Source organism: Scyliorhinus canicula, chromosome 6 (assembly GCF_902713615.1).
Source record: "Scyliorhinus canicula chromosome 6, sScyCan1.1, whole genome shotgun sequence".
Taxonomy (NCBI): Eukaryota; Metazoa; Chordata; class Chondrichthyes; order Carcharhiniformes; family Scyliorhinidae; genus Scyliorhinus; species Scyliorhinus canicula.
The window spans coordinates 176,671,086-176,683,141 of record NC_052151.1 but is presented as its reverse complement, the minus strand read 5'-3'; positions in this window follow the sequence as shown (position 1 = coordinate 176,683,141).

Genomic DNA, 12,056 nt, shown 5'->3' with positions numbered 1-12,056 from the left:
TGCTGCCATGCGTGTGTGTTGACTGGGAGTGAGCTGTGAGGGAGGGTTTAAAAGCAGCTCCCCCTTGTTAGCAGTGAGCAGCTGAGGCTTGAGTGGGGCGAATCAGATGGTGAGGGAGCCAGTAATGTCGAGAATCTCGTTGGGGCTCATTTCTGGCAGTAAATGCCTTTGAATAAAGGCCGTCGCAAAACTCTCCGCCAAATACGCCCAAAACTGGACTTTTAATTTGGTCCGCTGAATCGTGTCCATTACATTAAAATGAGATCTAAGATGGAGATGCAAAGCTTTTTGTTCGACAGAGGGAGGCTGCAGGATGTAGCACTTGATAAAGATGGAATTGGAGATCATGCCAAAATTTAGATGGGACAAGGAGAGAAGAATTGAGACTACTGCTGCCCTGGAAAGTAAAACGCTGTTCCCTCCCCAGGAGCAAACTGGTCCAGGAAAATAAGCTTCCAGCTACATCTCTAAGATATCCTCCTCATGCCCAAACTGCAACATTTGCAAGTTAGAAGCAATACCTGACACCCACCCTTAACATAGTAAAACATCCCAAGGTGCTTCACAGAAATATTACCTAATACAATTTGATGTTGAGCTGCATAAGATATTTGGGGAGATGATCAAAGGTTTGGTCAAAGAGGTAGGTTTTAAAGAGCATCTTAAAGGAGGAAAGAGAGGACATTCCAGATCCCAGGACCTGGCAGCTGAAGGCATAGCCACCACAAATGGAGCGATTAAAATTGTTCAAGAAGTCAGAATTAGAGGAGTTATAAGCATATCAATAAAAAAAAGGAAGACTGTAATGGGAATTGAATCATTAAGGACAAGCAGGATAATACCTGAGCGGTGGCAGAAATATTAATTATTTTACTTTGGTACTTTCCAGGGCATAGAACAGGTAGACGTGATATTGAACGATAAAATTAATAATCCGATAAATGCAATTAAAATAAAAGAGAATGTATCAAATAAGCTAAACAAGCTCAATAAGGATAAAGCCCCTCACAGATGGATTGCATCCACGTATTTTAAACAGATAGCAGAGGCATTACTATACATATTTAATCATTTGTTAGAAAGAGGTGTAGCGCTAGGGGACATGGTAGAAAGCTAATTCAATTACTATATTTAAGAAAGGGGACAGAACATGTCAAGGGCATTATAGACCAGTCAATTTAACATTGGCTGTATGAAAAATAATGGAATCCTTACCAACAGAATAGAAGAACATTGAGAAATGAGAAATATAATAATGAATAGTCAGTGAGGATTTCAAAAGGGAAAATCTTGCTCGATCATTGTACATTTTTTTTGAGGAGGTAGCAGAGAGAGTAATGGTAATGTAGTAGATGTAATTCATCTGGATTTTCAAAAAGCCTTCAATAAGGTGCCCCCCAAATGAATACGGACAGAAAATATAGAGGGCTGGATTCTCCGTTCCACCGCGCCAGATTTCTGCCCCGACCCGCTGGCTGGATTCTCCGTTACGCCGGCCAATGGGATTTCCCATTTGTGGGGCAGCCCCACGCCATCGGGAAACCTCGGCACTGGCAAAATGGAGAATCACGCCCAGAGTCTGGGCACAAATGGCAGAATGGCTTGCTTTAACAGAAAGTAGAGCCTGGGAATAAAGGGTAGAGTGTCAGAAGGTGGAAAGTGGTGTTCCACAAGGACCACTGCTGTTCATGGTTTCCATTAAAGATTTGGACTTTATGGGCAGCACGGTGGTGCAGTGGTTAGCACTGCTGCCTCACGGCGCCGAGGACCCGGGTTCAATCTTGGCCCAAGGTCACTGTCAATGCAAAATTTACACCTTTTCCCTGTGTCTGTGTGGGTTTCACCCCCACAACCCAAAAAGATGTGCAGGGTAGGTGGATTGGCCATGCTAAATTGCCCCATAATTGGGAAAAAAAGAATTGAGTACTCTTTTTAAAGTTTAAAAAAAAAAGAAAATAAAAGGTTTGGACTTTGGAATCCAAACACAATATATATATGCAGATAACACTAAATTTGGGGTCGGGTGTGTGGTGGGTGGGGGAATAGTTAATACTAAGGAGGACTGCAGCAAATTAGAGGAGGCAATTAATAAACTAGCAGAATGGGCACAGCATTGGCAAAGTTCAGCACAGATCAATGTGAAGTAGTGCATTTTGGTGGGAAGAGTAAGGAGGCCACTTATTTCTTGGATGATGCAAGTCTAGGCGTGTAGAGGTGCAAAGAAACCTTGAAGTACATCAATCACTAAAAGTTAAGCCACAGGTGATCAAGGCCATAGTAAACATACCAAACACCAGGTTTTATTTCTGTGCAGTAGAATTGAAAGGTAGAGAGGTTATGCTAAACCGGGCATAATGGGAGGGGGCAGAGAGGCGGCAGTGGCCGCTGGTGATGCTGGAGCAGATGTTGGGCAGAGTTTCTTTATATTTCATACCTCTTTGTTCCTTCTGACTTCACCCTCACTTCATTCCCTCTGCGTGCTCAGCTGCTTTCACAACTCACTGGTCTCTCTCCCACACCCCAGGCCAAACTTGTCATATTTTTCATTTAATAAACTGAGAATGCAGATTTTACTCCGCTAGTGGTGGAGGAGGAGCCCTGTATCCATGAAGATCCAACACGCCTTCAATTGACTGTCACAGACACCAGCTCAGATACAAATACCTTTAGAGGCTTTAGAGGGTAGATTTGATGCGTCATTTGCCGGTAGTGGCTCACAGATTCATAGGATCTAGAGCAGAGGAATTAAGATCCGTTGGTATCAGCATCCCAAGGGCAAGGATGCAAGGCTCGGACGCCAACGCAGAACTGAAAAATCCGGGCTGCTGCAGAGGGTTCATGGGTATACACTGGGTGCTTGGCACATTGGGCAGCCTGAAAGGGAGCTTACACACAATGCATCAAATACGGAAGAATCAACGTCCAGGATGTCTCCAGGCTTTTTCAGAATTTGAAGACCTTTCTGTCTAGCGCAGACTAAGTGGTCAAACCCATGAACATGGTGATGGAGCATCTTATGACAAAACCCCCATGACCTTTTCTCAGTGACTTAGGCCTTCGAGGTCTGTATTGGATTCCTGTGTAGCAGAACTATTATACATCCTCACCCTCCAGTCAGTATACCTGTAGTAGTTTTTTTATAATAAATTATTTTTTCCAATTAAGAGGCAATTTAGCATGGCCAATCCACCTATCCTGCAGATGTTTGAGTTGTGGGGGCAAAACCCACACAAGCATGGGGGGAATGTGCAAACTCCATCCTGTAGTAGTTTTATTCCTGGGCTGGTAATCTACAGTCTTACACTAATAATCTGCAGATGTGAGATCAAACAGCAATATGGCAGTTTTTGAATTGAATTCAGTAAATTAAAAGTGGAAATAAAAGCTAGTATGAGTATTGGTGACTGTGAAGCTATTGGATTGTTGTAAAAAGCCAACTTCTGTACTAATGAGTTCTCTACTGAGTAGTACCACACTCCGTATGCTTCACCCGATGTCTGCGTCTATGTATTTACATTGTGTATCCACCATATGTCCTATATTTATTTTCCATGTATGGAACAATCTGTCTGGACTGCATGCACAAGACTTTCCATTGCACGTCGGTACATGTGATAATAGGGTCTAAGCAGGGTGCTCTTTCAAACAGTTAGTGCAGATTCAATGGGCCGAAAGGCCTCCTTCTGAACTTTAGGGATTCTATTGGTAGCAGTGACCGCAGTCCTTTCTGAGACAATGCTCCATCTTCACACTTATTGTGTGGCACTGCCACCATTCTAAATGGGATAGACCCGGAACAGGTCCAGCACCTTACAACTGAGTAACCATCCGGAGTTATGGGCCATCAGCAGTAGCAGAATTGTATTCAATCACAATTTCTAGCCTCAAGGCCTGAAATATTCCTCACTCTTCAGTATTATCAAACCAGGAAACCAACTCTGATTCAATGAGGAGAATAGAAGACCACAGCAGGAGCAGCAGCACCCTGTGTGCCTAAACCTTATCGGGAAATTATTAAGCAACCTGGATCTCTCCTTTAATTAATACAAAGTGATTCGCTTGGGAAGTAGTCTGACCCTTTGGGAAATATATTCCTGAATCTATGAATCCAACAAAACCAAAGAGTCACTAGAGGCCAGTTAAAAATCGGCTCTTAATGAGATTAGCCTTAGGGGGGGCACGCTAGCACAGTGGTTAGCACTGCTGCCTCACGGAGCTGAAGACCTGCGTTCGATCCCGGCCCTGGGTCACTGTCGATGTGGAATTTGCACATTGTCCCCGTGTCTGCGTGGGTCTCAAGCCAAAGATGTGCCGGGTAGGTAGCTTGGCCACGCTTAACTGCCCCTTAATTAGAAAAAAAGAATTGGGTACTCTAAATGTGAAAAAAATAAAGAGACTAACTTTTTTACATGCCCTTAAAGCAGACAAGGATACAATTAAAACCGGCAAAAATAAATAATTTTCATCTTGGCAGCGAGCACCTAATTTCAAGAAGGCCTCACAAAATATGTATATCTCAATGAATCTCTGTACTAAAATATACAAAATTATTTATGTCTTTAAAATATTGCCTACAGAACCAGATTTAAGCTGTATATTTCTGATTACTGTAGCTGAAGATACAAGGCTGTAATAAAATTAGTCTTCCAGCTATATGGTCCTTTCTAACCGGTAGCAAAGTAACCTTTCCTTTGACAAAGCCTCTGCAGCTAGCAGACATAAATAAGACAGCTCAACTTCACCTTAACTCCTTTTTCCGCTGTCAATTACAACTCTGCAATCCATTTCTACTTTAACCTTTATCTGCAAAATTTTAAATAGTGACTACAATGCCTTTTTTAACCTGCTTAGATCTGTTCAATTTTGGTTTAATTTACCAAAATGTCAAAACTCCAGCGCAGTTTTCAATCAATTTCTGACGAGTTTGCATCTTGAAAACAGAATCCTGATAATGCAGGCATATTTTTATAAATTAGATTTTTCCTTTTTTAGCTGCTCTGGTTTGCTGTTTATCATATTGTTATATTTGTAATTGGGCAAGAGATTACACATTTCTGAATAGTTTGATCCTTTGTCCCTAAATAAATAAATGATGTGTTTTAACCCCTCCCACAATGGTCAATAGGAGAAGACTGTCGCCATCATTTGTTAAGCTTTTTAGCATGCAGGATCCATAATAATAATCATTATTATCACAAATAAGCTTACATTAACACTGCAATTAAGTTACTGTGAATAGCCCCTAGTCTCCACACTCCGGCACCTGTTCGGGTATACTGAGGGAGAATTCAGAATGTCCAATTCACCGAATAGCACATCTTTCGGGACTTGTGGGAGGAAACCGGAGCACTCGGAGGAGACCAAGCAGACACGGGGAGAACGTGCAGACTCCGCACAGACAGTGATCCAAGGCGGGAATCAAACCCGGGACCCTGGAGCTGTGAAGCAACAGTGCTAACCACTGTGCTACAGCGCTGCCCCCAGGTTTTAGCACTCTTTTTCTGATGTTTTTGAGCTGATACATAGAACATAGAACAGTACAGCACAGAACAGGCCCTTCAGCCCTCGATGTTGTGCCGAGCAATGATCACCCTACTCAAACCCACGTATCCACCCTATACCCATAACCCAACAACCCCTCACCCCTTAACCTTGCTTTTTAGGACACTACGGGCAATTTTAGCATGGCCAATCCACCTAACCCGCACATCTTTGGACTGTGGGAGGAAACCGGAGCACCCGGAGGAAACCCACGCACACACGGGGAGGACGTGCAGACTCCACACAGACAGTGACCCAGACGGGAATCGAACCTGGGACCCTGGAGCTGTGAAGCATTTATGCTAACCACCATGCTACCGTGCTGCGCAATCGAACTCAGGACTGCACAAACAATTAACTGGATGAAAGGTGAGTTCGTTGCTTCACATCTCCAGGGTCCTAGGTTCGATTCCGGCTTGGGTCATTGTCTGAGCGGAGTCTGCACATCTTCCCCGTTTGTGCGTGGGTTTCCTCCGGGTGCTCCAGTTTCCTCCCACAGTCCAAAGATGTGCAGGTTAGGTGGATTGGCCATGATAAATTGCCCATAGTGTCCAAAATTGACCTTAGTGTTGGGTGGGGTTACTGGGTTATGGGGATAGGGTGGAGGTGTTGACCTTGGGTAGGGTGCTCTTTCCAAGAGCCGGTGCAGACTCGATGGGCCAAATGGCCTCCTGCACTGTAAATTCTATGAAAAATTCTATGAACCTGTTGGTTCTACACAGCTGGAGCAGTTCAGTCACTTTGGCAAACCAGTGAGCCATGAAACCAAGTAGCAGCTTCCACCTAAAATGAAAGAACATTAGCTGCTTGATCTAAGGAGCTCCATTTTATCCGCAGAATACACCCACTCATATGAGAACCAGCTCGAATCACAAATGGCATTTGTTATTGTCAGGCAAGAATGAAAGCAATATAAAGGTAAGTGTACTGACAATATAAAGGTAAGTGTACTGACGGGGATGGATGAAAATCAGTCTAAAAATGAAAATAATGGGGTTATTTTCAGGGTCAACTCCAGCTTTTAATTATTACATTTTTCACTGTTAGATGAATCATCTTAACGCTGCCATTTCTTTCATGGCCAGTTACCATGACACAAATATTGGGCCATGATGTGGAGATGCCGGCGTTGGACTGGGGTGAGCACAGTAAGAAGTCTTACAACACCAGGTTAAAGTCCAACAGGTTTGTTTCAAACACGAGCTTTCGGAGCACGGCTCCTTCTTCAGGTGAATGGAAAGGCTTGTTCCAGAAATGTTTATATAGACACAGTCAGAGATGCCCCGGAATGCGAGCACCTGCAGGCAATCAAATCATCAAAGATGCAGAGAGAGAGGTAACTCCAGGTTAAAGAGGTGTGAATTGTCCCAAGCCAGTTCAGTCGGTAGGCCTCTGCAAGTCCAGGCTTGTTGGTGGGGGCCGAATGTAATGCGACATGAATCCCAGATCCCGGTTGAGTCCGCATTCATGCGTGCGGAACTTAGCTATAAGTTTTTGCTCAGCAATTTTGCGTTGTCGCGTCTCCTGAAGGCCTCCTTGTAGAATGCTGACCCGGAGATCAGAGGCTGAATGTCCTTGACTGCTGAAGTGTTCCCCAACTGGAAGGGAACAGTCCTGCCTGTTGATAGTCGCACGATGCCCGTTTATTCGTTGTCGCAGTGTCTGCATGGTCTCGCCAATGTACCACGCTTCGGGACATCCTTTCCTGCAGCGTATGAGGTAGACTACATTGGTCGAGTCGCACGAGTATGCGCCGCGTACCTGGTGGGTGGTGTTTCCACGTGTAATGGTGGTGTCCATGTCGATGATCTGGCATGAACCGGAACAGCAGACCGCGAGATCTGCAGTGCAGCAACCGAAAAGGAAAGAGTCAAATTGGACCCCTCCGGAAGGCCGCTGCCCTAGACTCGACATGTATGCTCAAGCCGTCAGAAGTCGTGTCAATGCCAGATTCATCACTCGCAATCACAAGGCAGCCTCAAACGTCACCCAAGCACAACGCAACGCCATCCGCACTCTCAAGACCAACCGCAACATCGTCATCAAACCAGCAGACAAAGGAGGGGCCACCGTCATACTGAACAGAACAGACTACTGCAAAGAAGTATACCGACAACTCGACAACCAGGAACACTACAGGCAGTTACCCGCAGATCCAACCAAGGAACACATCCGCCAACTCAGCAGACTGATCAAGACCTTAGATCCAGACCTTCAGAACACCCTACGTGCTCTCATCCCACGTAATCCCCGCATTGGAGATCTCTACTGCCTCCCGAAAATACACAAGGCCAACACACCAGGCCGTCCTATCGTTTCAGGCAATGGGACCCTGTGTGAGAACCTCTCTGGCCACATCGAGGGCATCTTGAAACCCATCGTACAAGGTACACCCAGCTTCTGTCGCGACACGACGGACTTCCTACAGAAACTCAGCACCCATGGACCAGTTGAACCAGGAACATTCCTCGTCACAATGGATGTCTCGGCACTCTACACCAGCATCCCCCATGACGACGGCATTGCTGCAACAGCCTCAGTCCTCAACACCGACAACTGCCAATCTCCAGACGCAATTCTGCAACTCATCCGTTTCATTCTAGACCACAACGTCTTCACCTTCGACAACAAATTCTTCATCCAGACGCACGGAACAGCCATGGGGACCAAATTTGCACCTCAATATGCCAACATCTTCATGCACAAGTTTGAACAGGACTTCCTCACCACACAGGACTTTCAACCGATGCTATACACCAGATACATCGATGACATTTTTTTCCTTTGGACCCACGGCGAGACATCACTGAAACGACTACACGATGACATCAATAAGTTCCATCCCACCATCAAACTCACCATGGACTATTCTCCAAATTCAGTTCCATTCTTGGACACACTCGTCTCCATCAAGGACGGTCACCTCAGCACCTCGCTTTACCGCAAGCCCACAGATAATCTCACGATGCTCCACTTCTCCAGCTTTCACCCGAAACACATTAAAGAAGCCATCCCCTATGGACAAGCCCTCCGTATACACAGGATCTGCTCAGACAAGGAGGAACGCAACAGACACCTACAGATGCTGAAAGATGCCCTCGTACGAACGGGATATGGCGCTCGACTCATTGATCGACAGTTCCACCGCGCCACAGCAAAAAAACCGCACCGACCTCCTCAGAAGACAAACACGGGACACCACTGACAGAGTACCCTTCGTCGTCCAGTACTTTCCTGGGGCGGAGAAACTACGACATCTTCTTCGCAGCCTCCAACACATCATCAGCGAGGATGGACATCTTGCCAAGGTCATCCCCACACCCCCACTACTGGCCTTCAAACAACCGCGCAACCTCAAACAAACCATTGTTTGCAGCAAATTACCCAGCCTTCAGAACAGCAACCACAACACCACAAAACCCTGCCAGGGTAATCTCTGCAAGACATGCCAGATCATCGACATGGACACCACCATTACACGTGGAAACACCACCCACCAGGTACGCGGCGCATACTCGTGCGACTCGACCAATGTAGTCTACCTCATACGCTGCAGGAAAGGATGTCCCGAAGCGTGGTACATTGGCGAGACCATGCAGACACTGCGACAACGAATAAACGGGCATCGTGCGACTATCAACAGGCAGGACTGTTCCCTTCCAGTTGGGGAACACTTCAGCAGTCAAGGACATTCAGCCTCTGATCTCCGGGTCAGCATTCTACAAGGAGGCCTTCAGGAGACGCGACAACGCAAAATTGCTGAGCAAAAACTTATAGCTAAGTTCCGCACGCATGAATGCGGACTCAACCGGGATCTGGGATTCATGTCGCATTACATTCGGCCCCCACCAACAAGCCTGGACTTGCAGAGGCCTACCGACTGAACTGGCTTGGGACAATTCACACCTCTTTAACCTGGAGTTACCTCTCTCTCTGCATCTTTGATGATTTGATTGCCTGCAGGTGCTCGCATTCCGGGGCATCTCTGACTGTGTCTATATAAACATTTCTGGAACAAGCCTTTCCATTCACCTGAAGAAGGAGCCGTGCTCCGAAAGCTCGTGTTTGAAACAAACCTGTTGGACTTTAACCTGGTGTTGTAAGACTTCTTACAAATATTGGGCAGCATGGTAGCATTGTGGAGAGCGCAATTGCTTCACAGCTCCAGTGTCGCAGGTTTGATTCCGGCTTGGGTCACTGTCTGTGCGGAGTCTGCACATCCCCCCAGTATCTGCGTGGGTTTCCTCCGGGTGCTCCGGTTTCCTCCCACAGTCCAAAGATGTGCAGGTTAGGTGGATTGGCCATGCTAAATTGCCCTTGGTGTCCAAAATTGCCCTTAGTGTTGGGTGGGGTTACTGGGTTATTGGGTGTTGACCTTGGGCCGGTGCAGACTCGATGGGCCGAATAGCTTCCTTCTGCGCTGTAAATTCTATAAAAATTCTATGAATCCTTCACACTGCAAGTATGTCAGATGCAAACTGCATAATTGTTGACAGTCACTCTTGAAATGTTACCTGACATTTCTTTCAGTTGAAACTCAAAAGTATTTAAAAGATTTCCATCTACGGTGGCACAGTGGCTCAGTAGTTAGCACAGCTGCTTCACCACCCCGAGGACCCCGGTTCGATCCTGACCCTGGGTCACTGTCCGTGTTGAGTTTGCACATTCTCCCCGTGTCTGCGTGGGTCTCACCCCACAACCCAAAGATCTGCAGGGTAAGTGGATTGACCACACTATATTGCCCCTTATTTGGTTAAAAAAAAAGAATGGGGTACTCTAAAACATTTTTAAAATGAAAGATTTCCATGTGCTGTACTGTTCTTTATTCTTTAGGGATTTGGCCACGGGTGGTATCATGATCATTTCAGGTTTGGAGGGCCGAAGGGCCTGTTCCTGTGCTGTATTGTTCTTTGTTCTTTGCTGCTGGATTACCAAATTTTAAATACAGCGAGCACTTTATTTTTTCCTGGTATAACCCTGAAATCAGAAGTAATAAATGCATTCTTCATTCCAAACTATATGTGAAGATTGTGATTTCATTACTCACTTGAAAGAACAGGTCAGTTTACTCAAGATTTTTAATTTTTCATCTGAATCTTCAACCCTAATTTATGAACCGTTGTGTATTGTAGGATAAAATATTTATTTAGGATAAAATAATGGAAATGCTGGAACACGTGGATTGAACGTAATAATCGAGAGAGGTTTATTAGATGGTTGTGAACTGTAAAAAGGCTCAGTCTAGACTGCCCACAAAGTAGCTGATAATGTCATAGACTGTCATGTGACTAAACACTTAAGTGACCATGCAACCACACAACAATAACAATCCACATATATAACACCTCTCCTCTTTTACTTCTAAGGTCCAACACAACAAGTAACTGCAGTATTTTTACACAGTCATTAAGACATATATACAAGAGCAGGCATTAAATTATTACACGGTGGTAATAGATTCAATAGGAAAGACAATCTGGTGGGAGTCTATTCCGCACTGGTTGCCTGCCCACTTCAGGGATTTGGTTGTTCTTGACCTTAGATGTACTCTCAGGTTCTTCTGTGGATGTCTCTACCCTGGAAGATGTTAGTCTCTTTTGCAAAAAGAAGACAAGCAGCAACAGGGGAGTCTTCGGCAATCACTTCTCCAGTGGATTGACCAGAAGTCGCAGTCACATGATCTGATTATATGGATGGTGTTTCACAGTACAGACATATGGATATGTGTAGATAACAACTGGTTTGTGTGTCGTCTCCAGACTACCTCATTTTCAGTTTGTACTGTATTGGAGATTGGGCCAGTTTGAGCCAATACAATTGCAGGAACCCACTTCTCACTGGTGATATAGCTGTGCGCCAACATTTGCTCTCCTTGTTTAATCAAGCGTCTTCTCAAATTATCTTCTCTTCTCATGATCTGAGACTGCTGATTATGTTCTACTATTTCAGATGTCTCCGACAGTAAGAGTAGATCAAATGCAGTTCTAAGCTCCTCTTCATTAGTAGTAAAGCTGGGGAACTCTGCGTAGTCATATGTGGGGCTGGTTTAGCACAGTGGGCTAAACAGCTGGTTTGGAATGCAGAACAATGTCAGCAGCGCGGGTTCAATTCTTGTATAGCCTCCCCGAACAGGCGCCAGAATGTGGCGACTATAGGCTGTTCACAGTAACTTCATTGAAGCCTACTTGTGACAATAAGCTATTGTTATGTGTGGTGTTGCGATACGTCTCCAATAAATTGTTTAAGCGGCGATGAAACGATCCCTGGTCCTTGGAGGCTTTTGAGTGCATGCTTCAAGGACTGAACAAACCTTTTGGTTAAACAATTTGTGGATGGTTGGTACGGTGCTGATTTTATGTGTTGGATTCCACTCATCTTTAAATAGTCCTCCCCGTGTCTGCGAAGGTCTCATCCCCACAGCCCAAAGATGTGCATTGGCCACGCTAAATTGCCCCAGAATTGGAAAAAAACAATTGGGTACTCCAATTTTTTTTAAACTTTAGAAAGTTCTTGAA